This window comes from Peromyscus leucopus, chromosome 14, assembly GCF_004664715.2.
Source record: "Peromyscus leucopus breed LL Stock chromosome 14, UCI_PerLeu_2.1, whole genome shotgun sequence".
Taxonomy (NCBI): Eukaryota; Metazoa; Chordata; class Mammalia; order Rodentia; family Cricetidae; genus Peromyscus; species Peromyscus leucopus.
In genome coordinates, this window is record NC_051075.1 from 9,053,166 (window position 1) to 9,080,951 (window position 27,786).

General features: G+C 40.2%; 1 long non-coding RNA gene across 1 annotated transcript in view; it reads right to left on the minus strand.

The window, feature by feature from the left end:
• Nucleotides 1-267: 267 nt before the first annotated feature.
• LOC119088970 overlaps nucleotides 268-27,786 on the minus strand; it is a 39,960-nt gene continuing 12,441 nt past the window's right edge. Inside the window, exons 2-4 of the long non-coding RNA XR_005092728.1 lie at nucleotides 7,617-7,810; nucleotides 6,652-6,767; nucleotides 268-877 (exon numbers count right to left, since the gene is read on the minus strand). This is a non-coding gene — a long non-coding RNA (uncharacterized LOC119088970). The remainder of the gene's footprint in view (nucleotides 878-6,651; nucleotides 6,768-7,616; nucleotides 7,811-27,786) is intronic.

Here is a 27,786-nt window from a genome sequence, read left to right on the forward strand (position 1 = left end):
CTTCCTTTTTTTTTTTTTTTTTTACTTTACTTAAAAGTTCTGTTTATTTGCATATAGATTTGATTCCTTTGCAGTTTTTCATTCGTCCCTGCCGTGGAGTTCATGATTCATACAACATCGTGGTGGGTGTATGACACACTTATTTTATTAGCTAGACTATGAATTTCATAGCAGGGAGAGTAACTTTTGGTCTTGGAAAATATAAAGATCACAGTTATACGTGTGAAAGTGTATCAGGTTCTGGGAAGAAAACAATCACAAGTGAGATTAAAATCAAAGCAAGTTTTTCTTTTTTATTTTATTTATTTAACATTTTTAAAAATTTATTTTACCCTAAACTGCTTCCTGTATACCTGTAAGTGCATCAGTTAGACAAGAATATCTTTGTCATTTTATCCTCCTTTTATGTCCCCTTCCTTTTTTTTTTCTGCAACAAGATCATTTGCGTGTAGCACAATCTATAGATGAAGACAAAATCTGTGAGTTTCTGATCCTTTAAAGCAGCAGCTCTCGGACCCTGAGGATGTGAAAGCAGGAGAGCTGGCCCCGCCCCTTGCTCATTGGGGCATCTAGCCGGGCCATGCTGGAGAGCTCACCCTGGTGGTGAAGACAGGGGAGAGCAGGCAGGCTGACCAACCCTGCTCCTACCCAGGTCCAGAGCTAAGGTTATGTGTTGGCCCACCCCAACATCCACCCTATCTGTGATCTTCTGAAGCAGGGGAGGCGGGGTTGATTCTGTGGACACAGAGCTGCAGGATCTTCATAACACAGGGCAGCAGCAGGATGTCCAGGAAAGGTCCCAGTGCGGGCCTGGTATCGATGATGTATCAGAGACTATGGGCCTTGAACCAGACCAATGATTCTTTGCGATGAACGCCTGCATATAAAGATGGATGGATAAAGGGATTTACTGTGTCACACTGCAGCTTCCATGATGAGATTTCCCCCCCCCCTTTTTTTTCCTTTTTTCTCTTAAATTCTATTTTGTTTTATTCTGGGTGTGTGGGGGGGGGAGATGGGTGGGACTGGAAGGCATGATGTAAAAGACACAAAGAATAAATAAAAACATGTTTAAAAAGTGATTCTCAATCGGTGATTGCAATCTTATAGGGGCCACACATCAGATATCCTGTATATCAGTTAGCTACATCACAATTCATAACAGCAGCAAAATTACAGCTATGAAGTAGCAACAAAATAATATTAGGGTTGGGGGGTCACTCCACAAGAGGAACTGTATGAAAGGGTTAGGGAGGTTGAGAACCACTGCTTTAAAATTAACAGTAGAAAGATACAGACTGTAAGTACAGGTTCAGGGGCCAAGGTGCTTCTACATACATTCACAGGTGTGCAATGATGGGGCCCGTCATCGTTGGGGAAAGGGTGTGAATTCAAGTGCAAATAAATTAAATGTGTGCTATTGAATATTTCTATTTCAGCTTGCATAGATTGATCTTATTTGCAAATGTTGCTTCCTGGCTCAAGGCCAAAACGTGGATATGTGGGACTTCTATATGCAATATAACCTTTAGAGTCAGAGCACCTCCATTTTAGCAAAAGCTGAATGCATTCTCAACCAGCACTGGCCCATCTCAGCTCAAGTTGACTGATATTTGGTCCTAGAAAGAAACTAAGCATGAGTGTATTCGAATGGGAGGCTCCTGGCAGGGAGAGTGCCCCTCGTCCTCTGTGCATTCCTCAGGAGCTGGGGCCACTGTGGTAGCACCTGAGACACAGGGTCAGCTCCTGGAGCCAGCTCTCCACAGTCCTGGCCTTCCACGACACTCGACACTGGGGCTTCTCCACAGCAGGCAGATTATGTCAGCTTTCTGTTTTGTTCCGTATCTCATCTTTCTATGTAGCCACTCTAGGAACAGTAATTTAGTTTTTACATCATTTATCTTTCTCATTTTCATCTTGTTCTTTTTGCATTGCATTTGCATATGACAGATGTTTAAAAATACTTGTTGAAAGAAAGAACATCTCTCTTTTATATTTTCCCACTGAATTCTTTATCTTCTTGTCTTCTCATTTTATATCTTGGAAGTATTTTTCCACTTCCATAAAGACTATGCAACCATGTTACATGAATGAACAAGTATGTTCATAATTCAGTCACTGTATTTGTCTCAGATTGCTTAATGCATTCAGTAGTGATAAGTACTTGCTATTTCCTTCTGTAATTTATTTTATTGTTTTAGAGATTTTTCCTTGCAAGTTTCTTATTTCTTCTTTTTTGTTGTTGTTGAGAATAGATTCTTCTCTCACATGATACATCCCAACCATGGTTTACCTCCCTCCACTTCCCCCAGCTCTCCTCTTCCCACATACCTCCTGTCTTCCCTGGATCCATTTTCCCTCCATCTCTCATTAAAAGAGAACAGGCCACTAAGAGACAGCAACCAAACAGGACAAAACAAAATATAACAAGACAAGGAAAAGCCTTCACATCAATCCGACAGAAGGAAAAGAACCCCAAGAGCAGGCAAAAGAGTCAGAGATATATCTGTTCCCAGTGTTAGAGGTACCACAAAAACGCCAAGCAAACAGCCATAACATATATGCAAAAAACCTGGTACAGATATATGCAGGCCCTGTGCTTGCTGATTCAGTCTCTGTGAGGCCTGCTTAGTTTATTCAGTGAGCCATGTTTTCCTTGGTATCCCCAGAATTCCTTGAGCTCCAAGGGGAGTGACCCAATGAAAACCTCCAACTTAGATACTCTCTCCTTCTGGGTGTGGGTTTCTGCACCTGCTCGCATCTACTACCAGAGAAAGTTTCTCTGATGATTAGACAAGATAATGATCTATAAGTATAGCAGATTATCATTAGGCATAATTTCATTGATTTTTTTTCTTAGACTAGTCTTGTTTGTTTCAACCCTAAGATATAAGAGGGCACTTTTAAAAAAAAAAAAATTAGTCTTGTATCGAGCCACTTTGCTGAAAGTATTTGTCAGCTCTAGTTCTCTGGTAGAATTTTTAGGGTCACATATATACTATCATATCATCTGCAAATAAAGATACTTTGACTTCTTTCTTTCCTATTTGTATCCCCCTTATCTTCTTCAATTGTCTTACTGCTGTAGCTAAACTTTCAAGAACTAGATTGAACAGACATGGAGAGAGTGGACAAGATTGTCTTGTTCCTGATTTTAGTGGGATTCTTTTTAGTTTTTCTCCATTTAATTTGATGTTGGCTATAGGCTTGCTGTAAACTGCCTTTATTATGTTTAAGTATGTCCCTTGTATCCCTAATCTCTCCGGGACTTTTATCACAAAGGGGTGTTGGATTTTATCAAAGGCCTTTTATGCATCTAATGAGATGATCATATGTTTTGGGTGTTTTTTTTTCTTTTGATTTGTTTATATCAGCAGTTCTCAACCTGTGTGTAACAACCCCTTTGGGGTTCAAATTACCCTTTTACAAGGGTCACCTAAGACAATCAGAAAACACAAATATTTACATTACAATTCATAACAGTAGCAAAATCACAGTCATGATATAGCAACAAAATAATTTTATGGTTGGGGATCATCATACCATGAGGAATTGTATTAAAGGGTCGCAGCATTAGGAAGGTTGAGAATCATTGGTTTATATGGTGGATTACATTTACTGATTTTTGTATAATAAGCCATCCCTGCATCTCTGGGATGAAGCCTATTTATCATTGGGGATAATCTTTCTGATCTGTTATTGGATTCAGTTTGTAAATATTTCATTGAATATTTTTGCGTCTATGTTCATTGGGGAAATTGGTCTGTAATTCTCTTTCTTTGTTGAGTCTTTATGTGGTTTGGGTAGCAGGGTAACTGTGGCCTCATAGAATGAATTGGACACTGTTTCTATTTTGTGGAATAAATTGAGAAGTGTTGGCTTGAACTCTTGGAAAGTCTGGTAGGATTCTGTGCTAAAACAATCTGACCCTGGGCTTTTTCTTTGTTGTTGGGATACTTTAATGACTGATTCTATTTCAGTGTGTGTGTGGGGGGGGGGTATTGGTCTATTTAGTTGTTTATCTAATCTTGATTTAACTTTGATAACTGATATCTATTCAGGAAATTTCCCATTTCTTTTAGATTTTCCAGTTTGGTAAAGTGCAGCTTTAAAAAGTATGTTTTTATTAGTCTCTAGATTTCCTAGTGTCTGTTGTTATGTCTCCCTTTTCATTTCTGATTTTGTTAATTTGGATGGATCTCTCTCCACCTTTTAGTTTGGAAAGGGTTTGTCTATCATGTTGATTTTTCTCAAAGAACTAACTCTTTGTTTCATTGATTCTTTGTATTGTCCTCTTTGTTTATGTTTTATTAATTTCAGTCCTCAGTTTATTTCTTGCTATCTACTCCTCTTGGGTGTGCTTACTTCTTTTTGTTCTAGAGATTTCAGGTGTGCTGTTAAGTTGATAGTGTGAACTCTCTCCAATTTTTTTATGTAGGAACTTAGTGCTATGAACTTTCCTCTTAACACCTCTTTCACTGTGTTCCCTAAGTTTGAGTATGCTGTCTTCATTTTCACTGAATTGTAGAACATCTTTAATTTCTTTATTTCTTATTGGCCCATTTTTCATTCAATAGAGAGTTGTTAATTTTCATGAGTTTGTAAGCTTTCTGTGGTTTCTGTTGTTAATAACCAACTTTAACCTGTGGTCTGAAAGGATGCATGGAGCTATTTCAATTTTCTCATATCTGTTGAGACTTGCTTAGAATATCTTTTTCCAGCCTTTTACCCTGAGGTAATGCCCATCCTTAATGTTGAGGTGTACATTTTGGATGCATTAGAAGGATGGACCCTGTGTTCACACCCATTCTGTTGGTCTGTGTCTTTTTATTGGGGAATTGTGACTATCGATATTGAGAGATATTAATGAATAATAATTGTTTATTCCTGTTTTTTTTTCTTAGTGGTGGTAGTGTGGTTTTGTGGTGTGGGATTATTTTGTGTGTGTGTGTGTGTGTGTGTGTGTGTGTGTGTGTGTGTGTGTGTTTATGGTTGTACTTAACATCCTTGGGTTGGAGTTTTCCTTTGAACCTCTTTCTGTTAGCTAGATTTGTAGATTAATATTGTTTAAATTTGACTTTATCATGGAATATCTCATTTTCTCCATTTATGGTATCAAAAGTTTTACTGGGTATAGTAATCTGGGCTGACATCTTTGGTTTATTAGAGTCTACAGGACATCTGTCCAGGCCCTTCTGGCTTTTAGAGTCTCCATTGAGAAGTCGGGTGTCATTCTAATAGGTCTGCCTTTATAAGTTACTTTTTTTTCACTTGCAACTTTTAATATTCATCCTTTTGTTTTGTTTATTATGTGTTTGGGGAGGCTTTCTTTTCCGGTCTATTTGGTGTTCTGTATGTTTCTTGTGCCTCTATAGACATCTCCTTCTTTAGGTTAGGAAATTTTTCTTTTATGATTTTGTTGAAAGTGTCTTCTGAGCCTTTGAGCTGGGATTCTTCTCCTTCCTCTGTTCCTATTATTCTTAGGTTTGGTCTTTCCATAGTGACCCAGATTTTCTGGATGTTTCCTGTCTGGAACTTTTTAGATTTATCATTTTCTTTGACCGGTGTATCCATTTCTTCTATTGTTATCTTCAATGGCTGGGACTCTCTCTTCCATCTCTTGTATTGTTAGAGGTGCTTGAGCCTGCAGTTCCTGTTCCCATTCCTAAATTTTCCACTTCCAGGATTCCCTCCATTTCTGTTTTCTTTATTGCTTCTACTTCCATTTTCAGGTCTTGAACAGTTTTATTCCTTCCCTTCACCTGTTTGTTTCTTTTTGTTGACTTTCTTTAAGGGATTTCGCCATTTTACCCAATTGTTTCAGTTTGGATTTCTTTAAGGGATTTATTCATTTCCTTTTGAAGAACCTCTATCATCTTTGAATAAGTGATTTCAAGGTCTTTTTCTTGGGCTTCAGCTATGTTGGACTATTCAGGGCCTGCTGCGATAGGACAGCTGGATTCTAGTGGAGACGGGTAGTCCTGACTGTTGCTGTGTTCTTAACATGGCATCTAGGCATCTGGGTTTGGGCTGATTATAGGTCTAGGTTCTGATTTCTGAGTTTGTCTTTGTTGGGTGTGTTGTCCCTTGGTTTCTGTTTCCTCTCTGGATTTCAGAGTGCGATGGCTGTGCATTCCCTGTTTTGCTGACCTGCTTGGCTGTGTGTTCACAGGGAAAGGCTGCTGGGGGCAGCGGTAAGTGGAGGGAGGGATGTCAGGAGAAGGCCCACAGGTTGAGCAGTGAGAGTCCCTCTGAGTTAAGGGCTAGGACACAGCAACAAGTGGGGGAAGGGAGGCCAGGAGGGGACAGCCTGCGGGATCCATGGGAGGTGAGGGAGGGGAGAAGGGAGGCCAGGAGGGGACAGTCTGCGGGATCCACGGGAGGTGTGGGAGGGGAGAAGGGAGGCCAGGAGGGGACAGTCTGCGGGATCCACGGGAGGTGAGGGAGGGGAGAAGGGAGGCGGGCAGGGGACAGCCTGCGGGATCCACGGGAGGTGTGGGAGGGAGAAGGACAGTCTGAGGGATCCACAGGAGGTGAGGGCAGGGAGAAGGGAGGCTGCAGCTGGTGTTCTGCAGCTGGTGTTCTAGGGATGCTCTGAGGGAGCAGGTCTGCAGGAACAGAGACAGCAGAGAAGCGCTGAGCGCACACTACCTGCTCTCAAGCGCTGGCTGTTTCTCTGGCCCTCCTCCACCCTTGGGTTCAGCTTTAATATTGTCCCTGATCTTCTCTCCTGTCCAATGTCTTGTCGGAGCTTTTCTCTTGGATTTCTGTTTATTGGAAATGATAATAGTAAATGTAAGAAAAATAACAAAACACTGAGCATTCAAATGTAATAAATATAATTTTTACACAGTGCTTCCTTATTGGTTATAAAATATCATTTATTTGCCAGACATAGTGTCACATGCCTTTTATTCCAGCACTGAAGAGGCAGAGGCAGTGGATTTCTGTGAATTCAAAGCCATTGTGGTCAACAAAGTAAGACCCTGCCTTAAAATAATAAATAACAAGGAGACTGGAAAGATGGCTCAGCAGTTAAGAGCACTTTTTCCTCTTGCAGAGAACCTGGGTCCACTTCACAGAATCTATATTAAGTAGCTCACAACTACCCATAACTCCAGTTCCAGAAAATCTGATATTCTGTTCTGGCCTCCTCCAGAATCAGGCATCTACTTAGTGCATATTTATAGATCCAGGTACACACATTCTAAGACAAAAAAATAAAATTAAATTTAAAAAATCTTAAATAGACAAATAAAATAAATTAATCAATTTCTCAGTATTTCATGATTCACATGCATATATGTGAGTCTACTCCATCTTTCCTGTTTTTGTGCCTTTATGAGAAAAATTATTCTTGTTTATTCAGCCCTTTTTATCTGCCTGGCAGCCAGATAGCATCTAACTTACATGCACTGCTGAGTATTACATGTTTTTAGATGACTAATTTTTTGTTGGTCTGAAGTCATATGGACAATTTTATTAGTAATGGTATGCACTTCACATGGATTGTGTAATCACACAGTTCTTCCAAGAAAGCACCATGACTGACCTCATTTCACAGGCTAGGGAAAAGGAGAAAATGGAGCATGGACTAGAGTGATTAAAATTCTCACATGTTGCACCAATGAACATAATTCTTAACTATTGCATTATCAGACACTTCTGAATCCACCAGAAAACAGGCCACAGTGTACTGTCGTCTTCCGTGAGCTCAGGGCAGGCGTTGGACCAGAAGCCTGGTTAGGCTGCCGATTCGTAGGCGAGTACTTTCACTGCACCAGTACAGCTTTGGGTTTGGCCCCCAACACTAAGGGCAAAAAAAAAAAAAAAAAAAAAAAGCCAAGTTATCAAGTTATTCTCTAATTTCTATCCCAGGGATTAGGATTTATCCTAACACACTGTGGTTTTTTTCCAACATAATATTTTTATTAATTATTTGGGAATTTCATACACTGTACCCCAACTTTACTTGCTTCCCTTTCCTCCCAGGGCCACCCTATCACCCTTGTGACCCCCCCCCAAAAAAAACATACCAAGTCCAGTTTGTGTTGTCCATACATTCATTGGAGCACAGTCAAACTCCTGGTGGTCAGCCCCTAAAACTGACTCCTTACCTACCCCACCCCCTGCAGGAGCCATCACTGTAAAGAGCTACACTCCAGCATCCTTATCAAAAATTTTAAGGACTCTCTTCAATAGCTTTCTGTCCGGACTGTTTCTTTTGGTGGGGGTGGGGATGGCAAGAAGCCTTCAATGTCTCTCATTCTCAGTTATGAGTCTGCCGTCGTCGATACCCTGCAAAAGCAGCTTCCTTGTCCACGGCAGCAGTGGCAGCTCAGATCATGGTTGTCAGCATGGTCTCCAGCAGCAGCCCAGACCTCGGACATCAATAGAGTCTTCAGGGGCAGCACAGACCACAGGCACCAACCTGGCCTCTGGTGGCCGCAGGGACCACAGAAATCTTTCGAGCGCTGTGTTATTTTTAATTCAGGAAATACACAGACTATCCAGTGACGTGGAGCATATACAGCTGAGTATGTGAACTATATGTGAGCAAATATGTGCTACAGTAAAGTACCAGCTGCACTGAGAGTCTGTCTGGGCCTCTGAGTGTGTGGGAAAACATCTCCAGCATGGTTAGCTATTCTTGTTCAGGGCAGCTCTCTTCCAGGAATTCCAAAGATATTTGAATAATGGGAGAAGAGAAGACATTTGACCACCAAAGACCATGGTTCTCAATCTTAATAATTCTGCAACTCTTTAATATAGTCCCTCATGTTGTAGTGGCCTCTAACCATAAAATTACTTCATTGCTACTTCATAACTGTAATTTTGCTATTGTTATGAATCATAATGGAAATATCTGATGTACAGTATATCTAATATGTGACCCCCAAGGGGTCACAACCCACAGGTTGAGAACCATTGGCCTAAGAGGAGCTGTTCTATCTTAAACAGGGGATAGCTTAAGGAAAGATGCTCTGAGGTTTGGGGTGATGGGATAAGGAAGTCTCCCATAAAGCCCTTCTATAGGAACGGCTACCGCCTGCAGAATGCCAGGAGCGCATCTTCCCTGGGGAGTTTACGGCTTCCAGCATAGCAAATGGATGTTCCGCACCCAGCTACACTTAAGACATTCCTGCCACTGGGGAATACCACAGATATTAAGGGCTCAGTAGAATTTTCCGTGCCTCATTTAGTTACCTCAAAGTGGCTGCTGACATCTGAAATTGGAAATACAGAAGCAGAAACACTTCAAAGGGAGCAGATTCCACTGATATTCTTATTTCTCGGGGAAAAAGAAGTTGTATTTCAGTCCACCAGCTGCTCCAGATTCCACAGCCAGCCCCACGCTCATGACAGCTGCTGACATAAGCAATTTCCTCACATTAAGTCTTCCGGGACATTTCATACCAAAGTAGCCCAGTCCTCCCAGACTGAATTTTAACTCAAAATATGGTCCTGTTCTGTTCTCTCAGCCTACACGGGAAGCGAAACAGAGCCCAGGAAATCCTACTGATGTTTTTAAACTCTTGAGAGTTTAAAATGTGAGTAATCAGTGTGTTAACAATTCTCTGAAATGATTTGTCAGCACACAATAATTTATAGTCTTAAACACTAATAAAACTCTACTGAGAAACCAGGCCTGGCATCTATGGCACCATGAAGCTTGGAAATTTATCTCCTTGCATCCAGCCTTCACTGCTCACATCCATACAAATCAAGAGGGGAAAAAAAAAAGGATAAATTACTGAATTTTTCAAAGGATAAAAGTATTTTTCAGAGTATGAAAGAATCACACATGTAAATATGGGAAATGCTTTTAGGAATCGTATCCCAGGTGCTTTTGCTCTGGAGAAATAAAAACAAACATCCAGTTCATGAGAAAAACATATCACCATCCACAGAAGAAAGGCATACACTCAAAGAGAACAGGGGTGATTTTGCCAAAGCCTATGAAGTTCAGAAGCATTGAGGTGAAGATAACACAAGTTCTTTATGATGTCGATATTCTGCTCTGGAACTAGTCCGAGCCAGCCCAGGGCATGCACGGCCTCTCTTCTTTAATGGCGCCATGGAAGGCCCAAGCTCCTGCTCATGGCAATAGACCAAGAAGGCTCCCCTCTCTTCTACCTGGCTGAGTCTCTTTTTCAGAAGAAAGTCATCCATTTTGGGTTTAGGGCCACCACAGAGATATGATTTCAGTAAGTGTTGGAAGTTGCTTCTATATGCCAATTCATTCTATGGAATTCCCATATTTGTCTTCAAAGAGCTAGTATCAATGTCAATGGAGAACACCATTCCAAGTTGGCCGGATTAAAATTAACTGCAACTCTAGTGTCCCTCTCTGATACAGCTATTCAGTTATTGAGATTGAAAAAGATCTACCTAGCCTTCTCTTTAAGTAGAGAGGAAAATACCATTCCTAACAGAAACTGATCTACCAACTATGGTGCCTGAATCTTATGATCAGTCCCTGACAAGTATTACTCTCTAATTCTACTAGATGGAAAGCAGGTTCATAATGGGTATGTGGATGAGAATTGATCAAGGGTCGTTTTGAATGCAGGGAAGTAATAAAGTGAATCGCCTTGCGACAATCAAAGGGGCAGAAGTCGAAAGTTTTGTCTAACTAAGCTGTGCACAGCTTACGGGTTAAAGACCACCCAGTTCCATTGGCTGCCTTCCATCTAAATCTCTTTTCCAGATCCCATTGATGGCATTACCCAGTGGACATGTGAACATGTCGATCAGCACACTTTCAAATTGCAAGTGAAGGCTATTCGACTTCAACTAGCAGGTAAGAAAGCATTGGTTCACAAGACTCAGTCTTAGTGGAGAGGCAGAATAAAGCACCTTGCTCCCACCTCCTGGCCAGGCTTCCATCCGGTGCCAAGTCCTAGGAAGGGAACCTCCTTCCTGGCCACAAGGAGCCCAGCCTTGAAGCACTTCCCCCACAGCGGTACTTTGTCTTGAGGACTCAAGCAAACCCCCAGATCTGCTGTTTCCCCACTTTATATCACATTCAAGAGCTATTTGCTGTGGTCCAGGGGTTGAGTGGCATGTTTGATTAACATTAATCGTACAATCTAGTTGGAGTTAGTTTTTTCTAGTGCTTTGTGGATCCCTGATAGTAAATCAGGACCTCTGAAGGAAAATTAGGTCACAGGTCCTGAAGCCAATATACTGAATGTGTCCAAAGTAGGGATCTTGTTTTTTGTCTATTTTTTTCTTCTGTGCTAAGGTATAGCTGATAGACAGTACAATCTAATCTGTCTATTATTCTGTATCATCCACAAAGTTGAACATAATAATAGTGTCTGCCTTCCTTGCACAAACAAGGCATTAAGGCATTCACAGCCATACTAACCATTCATCATGCTGCAAAGAAATTAAGTGAGAATGTGGTGCTGACTGTAATGACTACTCAGTATTTATCAAGAGACCAAAACGATAAGATTTTTGACGGGTAAGTAGTGGCTGAATAAGCTGTTGTGTGTATTTCACTTCTAGCTGCTAATGAAATGCCAGATAACACTTGTAGTTTGGAAGTTAACAGCAATTTCTTATAATAGGAGTGCAGAGTGCAAGTCTTCAAGCCTCCAAACCTTTTGAAAGTATACACCTTCAGAACAGGTCAAAAGGTCTGATTGCCATTTACATACTCCTACTTTACTTACGACTCTACCATTACCAAAAAAAAAAAAAAACCTCAATACAATTCTGCGTTTTATTTGCTGCCTTGCCGGCCATGGATTTTCCTTCTCTAAACTGTATCCCAAATAACCTGAAAACCAGGAAAACTCTAATTTCGACCAGCTTCCTTTAGCCTTTCTAACTCTCAGAAAAAAATCTCTGCCACCACCTGCCCTCTGTCTGCACACATGTGAATTCAAAGCAATGCTTGGTTTCCACGGCTTGCTCTCTTTCCCAGACAGATTAAATGCTGGGAGAAATGTGATGTTAGGAGAGACAAATAAGAGGCTAGGGCACTCTTTTTAAAACCACTTGCTAAGCTGCTAGAGGAAATTTTCTTCAATATAGGGTACAATTAGAAGAGCCACCGAGCTTGCAAGTTTCTGAAGAAGAATATTTCTTAAGGTTACTGGGCCCCTAGCTCTTAGCTCCAGTCACAAGAACATGGTAGGTCTTAGCCTGTTGGTCTCAGGCATACATTTCACACTCGTTTGATGTATTTTAACAGAATATTTAAACAGATTCTCTATATTAAAACTTCTAAATGAAAATAACAATTTAGTCACTTTAAAACATTTTTACTTTTTAAGTACAAAATCTAAAATAATGAAGTCAAAGCATTTCTGCTCAGTCATTGTCGAGGGCGTCTCTCAGAAGCAAGGGTGGCACTTCAGAGTCCCACAGAGACACAGCTGCTCTCTTGCTGCTTGGAGAACCCAGACAGAATGGAGGGATTCTTTCAAAGACGTCTTCAGAAATACAGCCAGAGGTTCTGTCAGGTGTCCCAACACGCACGCATCAGCACACATTTATCATTTCTTTCCTATGGAAACTCCATGCTTTCCAGAGTGAAGGGGGAAATATATACATAATTCTGCTGGCAGAGACAATGGCAAGAAGAAGTGCCCTGGTTTTCCTTTGGCATCTGACACTATTTAGTAGTCCATTTTACACATAGTAGAAGGTATTTGGTGCCAATAGAAAATGTTTAACTACCATGATGAATGTTTGTTCATGACTTTTTATTTAAATAAAAGTTGGCTCTTGCTGTCTATTGGACTTCTAGATTAAAGACATGTGTGTCAACATCCCTGCTCGATGACACATAGTGTTTTGCCTCACATTCATGGTTATTGACTGTATACTACTCCACTTTGGATCCAGCTTTGGGAACTCCTAGCATGCAGCATTCAACTTTATAATGCTTTATTGTGTGACAGGACCTACTGAAAAACCACCCAAGATATGGAATTCCAACAGTGACTTACTTTTTGGTGGGGGAAATTGAGGAAAGCCTGAATTTGATGAAATAAAGAAAGCCTATACAAGTTTAGATATATACTAAATGCTTCTCACGGATGACATTAACTGTAAAGCCTGTCCTATGAATTAAAAAAGAGTTTTAACTGCTGTGACAGCTCACCTGTAATCCCAGCCCTTGGAAAGTAGGGGCAGAAGGATCAGAAATCAAAGATCAATCTCAAGTACACAGCAAGTTCAAGGCAAGCCTGGGCTACCTTAGACATTAGACCCTGTCTCAAAAATGGAGAGGGAGGATGGGAAGGGAGAGGGACATGAGAAGGAAAATATCAGTGATCATGAAGAAGAAACTGACAGGGGAATAGGAGAGGCAAAGGAAAAGAAGAGAAAAAAAAAAGAAGAAGGAAAAGAAAAGAAAAGAAAAGGGAGGGGACGGCAGGGGAGGGCAGGGCAGGGGAAAGGCTGCAGTTTCTGCCGGACTCCAAACATCAGCAAGTCCACCCTGAAGCCTTCACATACTTGCAAACTCACAATTTGTTTGGGGCAAAGAACCTGGTTTGTACTTGTAGTGTCCTGCCGTCAATCTTGTTATGTAAAAACGAGTTTGTCTGGCTGCGGGTTTGAAGCTGAGACAGAATCTCTTTGTAATTGGTGCATGGTTACGAAGCTGTGCTGTTTGGAAAGCACATTTGAACCTCCACACATCTTTTGCTTGATATTTTCCCCCAGGGGACTTTATGTTTGGTCAACTTACGGCAGCTGTATTCTTGATGAGATATGCAGATGGAGGCACAGAGAACGGAGGCTGCTGAAACAGCTCTGTGAGGGAACAACACTGAGCTGATGTGGAGTTAAGTCGAGCCTTCGGGAAATATTCACATGCTGCTTCTAAATGTCGCAAGAAGCACACTGGAGGCCACTGGGAGTAACTACCTTGTTTATTCTTACATGCAAAGAATTCTGTGTGCCAAGCCAGAAAGCTGCTCTGATAAATCCACGTCCATGGTTATCACTGGCACCGCATCAACAGGCCCCGGTGTTCCCTTCCAGTCCATCATTCTTATACAGTGTGTGTGTGTGTGTGTGTGTGTGTGTGTGTGTGTGTGTGTGTGTGCCTGAGGGTGACACACACTCACATTCGTACACACATTTTATCTGATTCTTCTCAAGTCTGCTGTAAGCATTTTCATCTTATTGCCATCTTCTCAATTGTCGTCATTAATAGTTGCCGAGCTCCACAGGGTAAATCTGTAACGGATCTGTAACCGTCTCTTTCAGGTTACTTCTTCCACTCTGCTGTAGATTCACCTGCTCGCACACATAGTTCTCAACTCTTAAACTCTCCTCCTCAGCCTAAGTGTCTAGAGCTGAGGTTTGGGGGGCAGGGGAGGTGTTGCTTAACAATCGTGTCTCCTGAAAGTTAGCACCGTGGGTCTTGGGAAGGGGTACACCAGTTTTCACTGAGACTATGATACAAAGGGTTCTGTTTTATATTTGTCACAGGAAGGTGGCAGTCTTCCTGGAAATGCCCTTTTTAAAAGGTGAGCGTACATGTGGCAACTACAGACGTCATACCTTGCAAGAATTTGGTGTAAGACCTCACTCGCCTCTGAAATGGCTGTAGGATCAGGGTTCTGTTCGCATCGTTACTTCCTAGGGAAGCATCAGTCTAGGGCCCTGGGCCACCTGCCTGACTGACGCTGTGTTGAGAGTCAGGGTCTTCTCCATACAACCGACTGAAGTCCTTCCCCCGAAGCCACAGCTTGTGTGGCCCACTTCATTCTTCCATATAAATTGTCCTAATATTAATTAACAGCTTTGTTTTATCATTAATCTATTCCTTACTTCTTGGGGGGGGATATATTATGCAGTAAACACGCCAGTTCATGCTTTGCTCTGAATCCAAAAATCAATTTTCTATCACTTAAAAATCTGTTTTTAAAAATGTAGAGACCATAGCCATCCAGTAAGCTCTGTGTTTCATTGACAGAACTGGTTTTTAAGAACCATGACATTCTAAAGAAGAAAAAGATTTAAAAGTCATATTTTGTTGCTGATAATTTAACTTAGGGCAGTGGGTATCCTAAGCCATGTACACACACTCTCTAAGGAAACAATTGTAGAAACAATACACTGGCCATCAGACATGTTTTACATATATTTTTAAATTTTTAATAGTTATTTGATTATTTGTGTCAGTTATGTGAGAATTTCATTCAGTGTATTATAATGTTCACCCCAGCTCCTCCCTGTGACTCCTCCCAAATCTACCCCCACCTCCCCACCCAGCCCATGTCATGCCCTCTGATGTATTTAATTCCCACTGAGCCCTGTTGCTGCTGCCTGTATAATCATGGGTGTGGGGCCAGCCACAATAGCATGGTCCACTCCACACACTTAAGGAAAATGGACACTCCATTCCCACAGAAGCCAACTGTCGATATCTTCTCTGTTAGGAGCAGGTGCTCATATCTCCTTTCTTCGTTCAGGAAGGTTGACTGGCTTGGTCTTCTGTAAGACTTGCATAGAAAACCACAACTGCCATGAGTTTGTGAGCTCAAACATCCCGTCACATCCAGAAGACACTGTTTTGCTCCAGGGCTCCCCAACCTCTGGCTTTTATGACCTTTCTCCTCCCTCCTCTGTGAGGTCCGGGAGCCTCAGATGGGGTGATATAGAGTTCCGTTGGTGGCTGAATACTCCACTAACACTTGTGAGTTTCTGCATTAACCACCATTCGCTGTACCATTCTCTGAGGTCCGAGAGCTACACCAGTCTATAGGTAAATAGGAATTAAAAGGGCAGTTTGATTCTAAGTCCAGTTAGCAGATTAATAGTAGTAGATTCACCCCTGGGGCCTGATAACTCCCCAAACATGGGTTCTTAACCAAGCAGATTTATAGTTCCAAACATGTGCTTCTCACTGTGAACGAGCATTAAATCTGGTTAGGTTGATTAGCCTTATAACATTCATGCCGCTTTTGTATCCATGGGTGTCTCTTGTCTAGCTCATAGGGCTGGGTAAGACTGGTGATGACTTCCTTCTCCCAGCAGCCAATAAAGCAGACACTCCAGTAGTATGAGAGCTAGCCATCTGAAAGGAGCTTCTTCATAGGACCAACCTGATTTCTCCGTGTTCTGTTTTCAAAGTGCACAATGTTTTTCATCAATAGTGTCTTACCCACTGAATTCTGGTGAACAAGAGCAATGGCAATAGCCAATCAGAGTTGTTGTTGTTGTTGTTTTTTTAATCAGATGTTGCCAGTTAGGCTTTTTTCTTAAAAAAAAAAAATTATAATTTAATTTAATTTTACATATCAGCCATGGATTCTCCTGTCCTCTCTCCTCCCGCCCCCCGCCCCATTCCCATCTCCTCCAGGGCAAGAACTCCCCTGGGGATTCAGCTCAACCTGGTAGATTCAGTCCAGGCAGGTCCAGTCCCCTCCTCCCAGGCTGAGCAAAATGTCCCCTGCATAGGCCCCAGGTTCCAAATAGCCAGCTCATGCACTAAGGACAGGTCCCGGTCCCACTGCCTGGGGGCCTCCCAAACAGTTCAAGTTAATCAACTGTCTCACTTATCCAGAGGGCCTGGTCCAGTTGGGAGTTCCTCAGCTATTGATTCATAGTTCATGTGTTTCCATTCATTTGGCTATTTGTCCCTGTGCTTTTTCCAATCATGGTCTCAACAATTCTCAATCATACAATCCCTCCTCTTTCTCGACGATTGGACTCCTGGAGCTCCACCTGGGGCCTGGCCGTGGATCTCTGCATCCGGTTCTCTCAGTCATTGGATGAGAGTTCTAGCACGACAGTTAGGGTGTTTGGCCATCCTATCACCAGAGTAGGTCAATTCAGGCTTTCTCTCGACCATTGCCAGTAGTCTATTGTGGAGGTATCGTTGTGGATTTCTGGGGACCTCTCTAGCACTTTGCTTCTTCCTATTCTCATGTGGTCTTCATTTATCATGGTCTCTTTTTCCTTGTTCTCCCTCTCTGTTCTTGATCCAGCTGGTATCTCCCGCTCCCCTAAGCTCTCTTTTCCTCAACCCTTCATCCCCACCACACACACCCTGAACGTCCAGTCCACTCATGTAGATCTCATCCATTTCTCTGTCATTGGGGGATCCCTATGTCTTTCTTAGGATCCTGTTTTCTAGGTAGCCTCCCTGGAGTTGTGAGTAGCAGTCTAGCCATCCTTTGTTTTACATCTAGTATCCTCCTATGAGTGAGTATATACCATATTTGTCTTTCTGAGTCTGGGTTACCTCACTCAGGATGATTTTTTTCTAAATCCATCTATTTGCCTATAAACCTCATGATGTCATTGTTTTTCTCTGCTGAGTAGTACTCCATTGTGTATATGTACCACCACCTTACACCGGTCAGAATGGCTAAGATCAAAAACACTGAAGACAGCTTATGCTGGAGAGGATGTGGAGCAAGGGTAACTCTCTTCCACTGTTGGTGGGAATGCAAGCTTGTACATCCACTTTGGAAATCAATATGGTGCTTTCTTAGAAAATTGGGAATCAATCTCCCCCAAGATCCAGCTATACCACTCTTGGGCATATACCCAAGGAATGCTCAACCATACCACAAGGGCATTTGCTCAGCTATGTTCATAGCAGCATTGTTTGTAATAGCCAGAACCTGGAAACAACCTAGATGCCCTTCAACTGAAGAATGGATAAATAAAATGTGGTACATATGCCAATTAAGCTTTTTATTGACACTCAGAAATCAATTCAAGCAAGATGTTATATTACTATTTAAAACTTTATATTCAATCATTTCATTTTCTTTATTACACATTTTATAAAGGTTTTAATTTAATTTCTAATTCAGTTAGTTTCCCCTTAGTGAACAAAGACCCTTCCATATCTTGAAGCCAGATATTATAAAATGTTTCTTATGCATGTATTTGGATAGAATTCAAAGGTTGCATAGTCCATAATAACTCACATTAAACTAGTATCAAATTTTTCCTAGTATCCAATATATCCAATATGTATACAGTAATTAAAATATGAACTTATTTGAGCTAATTAAAAGCCAAGTAAGAAGCCGGGCAGTGATGGTACACATCTTTAATCCAGCACTCAGGAGGCAGAGGCAGGCAGATCTCTGTGAGTTTGAGGCCAGCCTGGTCTATAGAGAAAGTTCCAGGGCAGCCAGGAGTGTTACACAAAGAAACCCTGTCTCAAAAAACAAAGATCAATAACAACAACAAAAGCCAAGTAAGAGAGGACTGGAGAGATGGTTCAGCTATAAAGAGCACTGGCTGCTCCTCCCAACTCCCACACCCACATGGCAGTTCACAACCGTCTCTAACTCCAGTTCCAGGGCTTCTGACACTCTCGAATATATAAATGCAGACAAAACACCAATGAACATAAAATAAATATAAAATTTTAAAAAGCCAAGTAACATCGTATTTCTCTAAATTTTTTATTAAAAATCTAACATTCATAGGCATATTAGATGGTTGCAAAATTCTGAAAATAAAACAAATGCCCACTAACAAGGTGAAAAGTATTTAAATTTCGATAATATTAAGACCAAAAGATCCTCAAGGACAATAAGAATAAGTAAAGTACAACTTTGAAGACGGCATGGAAGATTCTTATAATGTCATCTTATGACATTTTCAAGAATTGAAAAACTGAGAACTGCTGACATAAAATTGTGGGAAAAAAAGAGGATAATTAACTTCTTGAGGAGACAGTAGAACTGGAGATGTGAAATACTAGGGACTTGAAATTTGCCTCAAACTTGTTTTTATGTTGTTTTTACTACACATGTTTACATGTATATCATTTATTATTCTGTATGCTTACAATTTTTTTAAAAAAATATAAACCTTGAAATATCCCCTGTGATTGCTCAAAAAGATTGTGTAAAGGACTATTTTTAAATGTTTATTGGCATATATCAATTATACAAAATAATGGGTTTCTGGGTCATTTTTGTTTGCTTCCAAATATATCTTGATAACAGTCACCTCCCTCCTTAGAATCTCCTGCTGACCCCCTTCTAATCAGCCATCTTCTCCATTCATGACTTCTGTGCATGTGTGTGACCCAGTGAGTTTCCCTAGGGCTGGTTCCAGAAGCACAGGTGAGGATATTCTTATGGGAACACAGACACCATGCTACTAGCTACAATACCAAGCAAAATGTGTTTTCTTCAGCTGCTAGCCACATGTGAGTCCTGGGTCAGGTAAGCATAGAGTCCTAACTCCTTTATGATAGGATACTGCTTAACCAGTATCCTATACTGCATAACCAATTAAATAGAAAATTTTATTTTAGGATTTTTTTTTCCTTTGTGTGTGTGAGAGTGTTTTGCCTACATGAATGTAAATGCTGTTTGCATGCCTGGTGCCTGAAGAGGCCAGAAGCCAGGTATTGGACACCCTGGAACCGGAGTCATGAACAGCTGTCAGTTTCCAGGTTCTGGGAAACAAATCCAGGTCCTCTGGAAGAGCAGCCAATGCTGCTAACTGCTGAATCCTATCCCCAATGGAGTGTTTTTAAATAACGATTAAGTAGCAATACAGAATGACTAAAAATATACCAAAAAACGTAGAGATATATCTAGAACAACAAATCAAATAAACCCCAACTATAGCAAACAGTTTTTTTTTAAAAAAAAAAAAAGGTAAATATTATAGAAAATTACAGACTATGTGCAGTATTTGGATACAAATGATTATTTTGTAACCCAAAGAGGAAATTTCAATAAAACATAGTTAAACGATTGAAAGAGATTAATCCCTTAAACATATGTACACTAGAAGAGTATAAAAAACCACTTTAATAAGACAAAGGTTTCTATGTTGAATTTTTAAATTTGAAATAATTCTTAAACTCTCAGTGGAGTATGAATTGAAAAAGGCTTACAAAATTACATCACTTAAAAAATGTGCTACTTTAAGGTTTTTAAGTTTTCCAAAGCTGCTTATAATCCAGTGGAATTTTAAAACCAAAGTGAAAAGCCAGGTTAGGTAGAAATGAGTTTACATCATCTTACCTGTGGTGGCTTGGGAGTCCATAAGAAGAAAAGCCAGTAAATGCTGACTCACTGTTGCCACTAATCCAGAGGTCAGCAGACCCATCATTCTGCACATTACCTTTGCCTCTGTGCCACTTCTCTTGCAAGGGAAAATATTCTCGTACAAAAGGGGGGCCACACAGCCCCATGTGCAGTACATGGAACATAAGAAAAGCCTTCCCAGGATGACATCACTAAGTTGGATTACCCTAAACTCACAGTGGTGTTTATCTTCATCAACTCCCAGACTGTAAAATCACTTCTACCCTTGGGAATGAAAATTAAATCATGATAAATGCAGAGAATGAACTTCCAATTATTTGTTCTATTGAAAATGGATTTTTTTTCTTCATGTAATATATCCTGATTACGGTTTCCCCTCCCTCTATCCTCCCACTCTCCCTGACATCCCCTCCCAAATAGATCCACTCCCTTCCTGTCTTGCATTAAAAAACAAACAGGCTTCTAAAGGATAAAAATAAAATATAATAAGATAAAACAAAAACTAACACATGGGAGTTGGACAAGATGACCCAACAGGAAGAAAAGAGTGCAAGAGAAAGCACAAGAATCAGAGACCCATTCCTTTGCCCTCAAGAATCCCATAAAAAGGTTGGCAGTGGTGGCACAGGCTGTTAGTCACAGCACTCGGGAGGGAAGCAGAGGTGGGCAGATCTCTGAGTTCGAGGCTAGCTTGGTCTACAGTGAGTTCCAGGGCAGCCAGGGGTACACAAAGAAACTGTCTCAAAAAAAAAAAAAAAAAAAAGAATCCCATAAAAACACTAAACTTGGAAGCCATAATATATACAAAGAAGACCTGGGACAGACCCATGTGGGCCTAGAGTATGCCACTGTCTTCTTCTATGTGAATTTATATGAGCTTTGATAGTGTTGATTTAGAGGGTCTGTTTTCTTAGTGTCCTCTATGACCTCTGGCTCTTTTTTAATATTTTAAATTATTTTATTTTATTTATTTTATGTATATAAGTGATCTGCATGTATGTCTGTAGGCCGGAAGAGGGCACCAGATCTGGTTAAAGATGGTTGTGAGCCACCCTATAGTTGCTGGGAATTGAACTCAGGACCTCTGAAAGAGCAACCAGTGCTCCTAACCTTTGAGCCATCTCTCCAGCCCGCCCTCTGGCTCTTATACTTATTTGGCCTCCTCTTCCTTGAGGTTCCCTAAGCTCTGAGGGGAGAGATTTGATTAAGGCACCCCATTTAGGGCTGCATGTTCCAAAGACTCATTACTCTCCGCATACTGTTTGGCTGTGGATCTCTGCATTTGTCCCCATCTAACGCAGGAAGAGGCTTCTCTGACAGAGCAAGGTATTGATGTATGAGTGTAGCAAAATGTGATCAGTAGTCATTTTTATTGTTAAGGGTTTTTTTATTGTTATTTGTTTTTTGTTTTTGTTTTTGTTTTTAGAACACTGGTATTTGGTTTTACCCTCAGTCATTGACTATCTAGTCAATATATATGTCAGGTATGGGTTCCATCTGTCTCATGGAGTGGGCCTTAAAGTCCAATCAGATATTGGTTGGTTACTCCCACAAGCTTCCTGCCACCATTGCCCTTACATCTTGCAGGCAGGACACCATTGTAGATCAAAGGGTTTGTGGTTAGCTTGGTGTTTATGTTTCTCTTTTGGTAGCATGCAGAGTACCTTCCAAAGACACTAGAACTAGAGAGGGAGGCCCTATGTAGTAGACACCAACTCAACTTCTTCATGTTTAACGAGTTGAGTAGGTGTTATCTTCAGCAATGGGCCTTGCTGTCAGTTTGTAGAGAGCAACAGCCTGGGTTGTTTGCAGATTCCCATGGGATCACTTTGGCTAAAAACTATTAGATGTAACCCAATCCCAGTACTGGAAGCTTCATCTGGTGACATGAGATGGCCAGACGGGACTCTGTCTTCCCCGTTACTTGGAGATTCCATTTAGATTGCCTTCATAAATGCATACATTTTAAGAAGCTTCTACTATATTAGGTTTCTATACTACCCCTTAAAAGGGCCTTAGTTTGAGCTGTTTTTCCCCATGTTCCCTCCCTCACCACTGTGGTATGTAGCACCCAGCAAGCTTCATGGCACTTGCCACATTTACAATAAGAATGAATACTACTGGCTGATAAACAGAGCTCAAGGCTCAACCTAGAGGAAGGATCAGCAATAAGCATAAGGACAGATTCTATTGGTGGAGGATGCAAAGCACATGGGGACTCTTTCTTAGGGATGGGTTCTAATCACTGAGACACAAAGCTCGGTATTAAGGTCCAAACAATGCTCAGAATATTGGGGGATTCGGCTGGAGGCTGGCTCCTAACAGAATAGCAAAGGATCACCAGGATGTTTGACCACTTTTACTTGGACATTCCAGGTGACCAGACGTTATTCATTTCCTTCCTTTGAAGAAAATAGGCCTATTTCTATTGGCCTATTGACAATCCTGGCTTCTTCAATGTTTATTCTAAGCTGTGCTTCTATGCATTGTAGCTTGGTTATCATTGACTTAACAGGTAATATTCACATACAATGGAATTCATACCATATGTGTCCTTCTAGGTCTGGGATACCTGACCCAGGATGACTTTTTTTTTTCTAGTTCCATCCATTTGCCTGCAAATTCCATGAATTTTTTAACATCTGAGTAATAGTCCATTATGTAAATGTATCACTTTTTTTTTTTCATTCTTCTGTTGAGGGACATCTAGGTTGTTTCCAATTCCTGGTTATTATGAATAGAGCAGCAACAAATATGGTTAAGCAAGTGTTTCTGTGGTAGGGTGGAGCATCCTTTGGGTGTATGCCTAAGAGTGATACAGCTGGGTCTTGAGGTCAATCTATTCCCATCTTCCTGAAGAACCACCACACTGATTTCCATAGAGGCTGTCCAAACTTGCCCTCCCAACAGGAATGAAGGAGTGTTCCCTTTATTCTACATCCTTGCCAGCATGAGTTGTCATTTGTTTACTGATCTTAGCAGGTGTAAGATGAAGTCTTAAAGTAGTTTTGATTTTAATTTCCCTGATGATTAAGAACATTGAACATTTCTTTAAGTGCTCCTCAGCCATTTTAGTTTCATCTTTTGAGAATTCTCTCTTTAGATCTGTACTCTATTTTTAATTGAGTTGTTTTCTTTATTTTTGAGTTCTTTATGTATTTTAGATATCAGCCCTCCATCAAATGTGTAGTTGGTAAAAATCCTTTCCCATTCTGTAGGCTGCCATGTTGTATGAATGACGATGTCCTTTGCTGTGCAGAAGATTCTCGGTTTCATGAAGTCCCACTTATTGTTGATCTCAGTTCCTGTACTAATGGTGTTCTGTTCAGAGATTTTTTTTTTTTTTTTTGTGCTGGCAAGTTCAAAGCTATTCTCCACTTTCTCTTCTATCAGGTTCAGTGCGTCTGCTTTTATGTTGAGGTCTTTGATCCATTGGAGTTGAGTTTTGTGCAGGGTGATAGGTATGGATCTATTTACATTTTTCTATATGCAGACATCAGTTTGACCAGTACCTTTTGTTGACGATGCTATCTTTTTTCCCTAGGGTGTATTTTTCTCTACTTTATAAAAAAAAAAAAAAGGTATCCATAGGTGTGTGGATTTATGTCTAGTCTTCAATCAGATTCTACTGATCATCCTGTCTGTTTTTATACCAATACTATGCTGGTTCTATTACCATAGCTATGCAACACAGCTGGAGATTGGGCATGATGATACCTCCCACGGTTCTTTTATTATCCAAAATTGTGTTAGCTATCCTGAAATTTTTACATATTTCCATATGAAACTGAAATTGTCCTTTAAGGAACTGTGAAAATTTGTGTTGGAATTTTGATAAGGGTTGCATTGAATCTGTAGATTGCTTTTGGTAGGATGGTTATTTGTACCACGTTAATCCTACTGATCCATGAGGATGGGAGATCTTTCTATCTTCTGATATCTTCTTCAGTTTATTTCTTTGATGACTTGAGTTTTTATAAAACAAGTATTCATTTGCTTGATTAGAATCATCACACGATATTTTATGTGATTTGAGGCTATTGAGAAAGGTGTTGTTTCAGTGATAACTGAGCCCATTTTTCACTTGTATATAGGAGGATTACTTATTTTTGTGAGTTAATCTTGTATCCAGCCACTGTGCTGAAAGTGTTTATCAGTGTGATTCCCTACTGGAATTTGTAGGGTCACTTATGTAGACTATCTTGTCATCTGTAAATAAAGATACTTTGACTTCTTCCTTTCCAACTTGTATCCCTTTGATCTCCTTCAGTTGTCTTATTGCTCTAGATAAGAGTTCAAGTACCTTGTCACAGGAAGGAATGGCTTGGGGGTGGGAGGAGAGAAGAAAGGGGGATCTGTGGTTGGTATGTAAAATGAATAAAAAATTTCTTAAAAAAAAAAGAAAAAAGGAGTTCAAGTGCTATATGGAATAGATATGGAGTTGGTGGACAAGCTTGTCTTATTCCTGATTTTAGTTTCTCTTCCTTTAAATTAATGGTTGGCTATAGGCTTGCTGTAAATTGCCTTTATTATATTTAAATATGTCCCTTGTATCCCTAAGTTCTGCAGGACTTTTCTCATGAAGGGGTGTTGGATTTTTGTCAAAGACCTTTTCTGCATTTAATGAGACGATCATGTGGATTTTGTCTTCCAGGTTGTTTATACGGTGGATTACATTTATTGATTTACATATGTTGTATCATCCCTCCATTTCTAGGATGAAGCCTACTTGATCATGGTGGATGATCTTTCTGGGATTTGGTCTGCAAGGATTTTATTGAGAATTTTTGCATCTATGTTCATAAATGGGACGGGTGTGCAATCCCTTTCTTTGTTGGGTCTTTATGTGGTTTGGGTGTCAGAGTAACTATAGCCTCATAGAATAGTTGGGCAGTGTTCCTTCTGTTTCTGTTCCTAGAACAATTTGAGGAGTATTGGAATTAACTCTTCTTTGAAATTCCGGTAGAATCCTGCACTAAACCCATTTGGCCCTGGTTTCTTTTTGGTTGGGAGATTTTTAATGACTGCTTCTATTTCATTAAAGGTTATAAGTCTTTTAAACTGTTTATTTGATCTTGATTTAAGTTTGGTAAGCGATACCCATTGTCATTTCTTTTAGGTTTTCCAATTTGGTGGTGTACAGGTTTTTTAAATATGTCCTCATAATTTTTTGAATTTCCTTTATTGTTATCTTCCCTTCTGATTGTGTAATGTGGCGATTCTTTCTCTGTCGTTTAGTTAGTTTGGATAAGAGTTTCTCAAAAACTGACTCTGAGTTTCAGTAATTATTTGTATTGTTTTTTGTTTCCATTTTATTGATTTCAGCCTTAAGTTTGATTATTTCTTGCTGTCTACTCCTGTTGGGTGTGATTTTTTTCTTCTTCTTCTAGAGTCTTCAGGTGTGCTGTTAAGTTACTAATATGAGATTTCTCCTTTTTTCCCCCTTTATTTAGGCACCTAGTTCTGTGAACTTGCCTCTTAGGGCCACCTTTACTGTGTCCCATACGACTGGATGTGTTGTGTATTCACTTTCATTCAGTTCTAAGAAGTCTTTAATTTCTTCCTTCATTTCTGTCTTGACCCAATTTTTCAGCCACACAATTTAAAATTTGTGCACTGGTTCATTTGCTTCAGGTTTGGGATACTAAATTATTCAAGTATTAAAATATTATTTTAGATAATTTTATTTTAATGCTACATCAATCATACTAATTTTTTTAGTCTAGTAAAACAGCTTACACCACTCTTCACAGATAATCCCACCCTACTACATTTATCCTATCTGAGTAATTAATTGAACATAATAAATTGGCATATGATTAACCTGAATCATTCAAATGCGTTATTATACATTTTGCTAATTGCACTGATATTTAATATTTGGTAAAACTAATTAAGTAATCTCCATTTACTATAAATAAAAGAAAACTGAGAGAAAACAGTCTACATTTCTATGCTGGTCGCTCTGACTACCATACATGAAGTATGGGTTTTTGCATGCTCTGTAAATGGATGTGTTGTTGCTTACAAATGAGCTACAGTTGGTGTGAGAAAGGACGCAGATCTAGAGGAAGTAGGACAAGTTTTCCACAACCAAGCCCAAGGGTCTAGGTGGAATAATTCAGTACATGAAGACAAAAGGTGTAATTTCGAGTCACTGTGTGAACCATAGAACAGCCCTGTTGCAGAGAACAATGTAACTACTTTCACTCCCTGAGCAACTACAGCTGATTCAGGAAGCCAGCCAGTGAAACAGACCAAGAGATTCCCCAAATTCCGTACAAATAAGGAGATATATCATCAGCCCAGGCAAGGAAAGTTGATAGCAGAGAATCCACATATAGAGGCCTAAACAAAGGACAGCATCAGTATTAGGAAACTCTCCTTATAAAGCAAACTGTGAGCACCAGGCTTAAAGACTAAGAAAAAATTATGCTACAAATTATTATACACATTTTTAGAATGTTAAAGATATTTAAAGGATGCATTAAAGAGGGTATCGAGGAAGGAGGCACACATACCAAGAGCCAGAATCGGCACTGGACAGATGGGTGAGGATGTAAATCCAGTACTAAAATTTCAGGTTGAGCATCAAGAAAACCAAAGCAAGAAAGCACCACCAAATAAACCACAAAAGAAAGGTCATGTAGATAGCAAAGGCTAAGGGGAAAAAAAAAACACAAATAACCAGGTTAGAACTTATTTAAAAAAAAAAAAAAAAAAAAAAAAAGCGCCGGGCGGTGGTGGCGCAGGCCTTGAATCCCAGCACTCGGGAGGCAGAGGCAGGCAGATCTCTGAGTTTGAGTTCAGCCTGGTCTACAAAGCCAGTTCCAGAAAAGGCGCAAAGCTACACAGAGAGAAACTCTGTCTCGAAAAACAAACAAACAAAAAAAATAAATAAATAAAAAATAAAGCAAACAAACAAAAGAAAAAACACCTATTTGTATATTTTATATTATTAGCAGAGAACAGTGGATATGAGAAGATTTGGTGATAGATATGGCCAAATATTGAGGAAAACACAGCACCTTAACCCCAACAAGAATCAGCTAATTGTTTCTAGTGGAAATTACAGGGGTGTGTTTGGACTGTTAGAGTTATGGTTTCTTGTCATGTGGAAACGTTATTTATGCATTGCGCATTTTGTTTTTGATCAAAACTTTAAAAGACCAGTGGGTGGAGCAGAAGAAAAGTAGTAATAGTGGGGATCGACGCTGTGTGGTAAGCAAGTGAGAGGAGAGCCACCTAACCGCAGTGGGAGTATTTCCCTGAGAAGATAATGATGGCGCTGCTGGTGAGTGGGTGTTAAAGAAATGAGATAAGTCAGGCAAAGGGAACAGCTGCAATAAAAAATTAAGTGAAGATATAAAAAAAAATATGTAACTATACTATAGGATAAGAAATATTATCTTAAATCGATTGTGAATTCTCACCTTCCCTTCATTGTATCAAATCTAAATAAATAAACACCTGATTTTTGTGATCTTTGAGTAGGAAGTTTTCCACACTAGTAAAATATGTGATAAGGTTTGCCCATATGTGTGAGGACTTAAGACTCAAGACCACATGGATGGATGGATGGATGGATGGATGGATGGATGGATGGATGGATGGACAGAGGACAGATGGATAGAAACAAACCCCCACGAAAACATAAGATAGCTTTAAAATGTTGCTTCATACCCGAACATAAATACACGTAGAATTCTAAATTAAAACAGTGACATCTGCTTCTCCTTCTTTGCTCCACAAGACAGCAAGTGACTGGGAA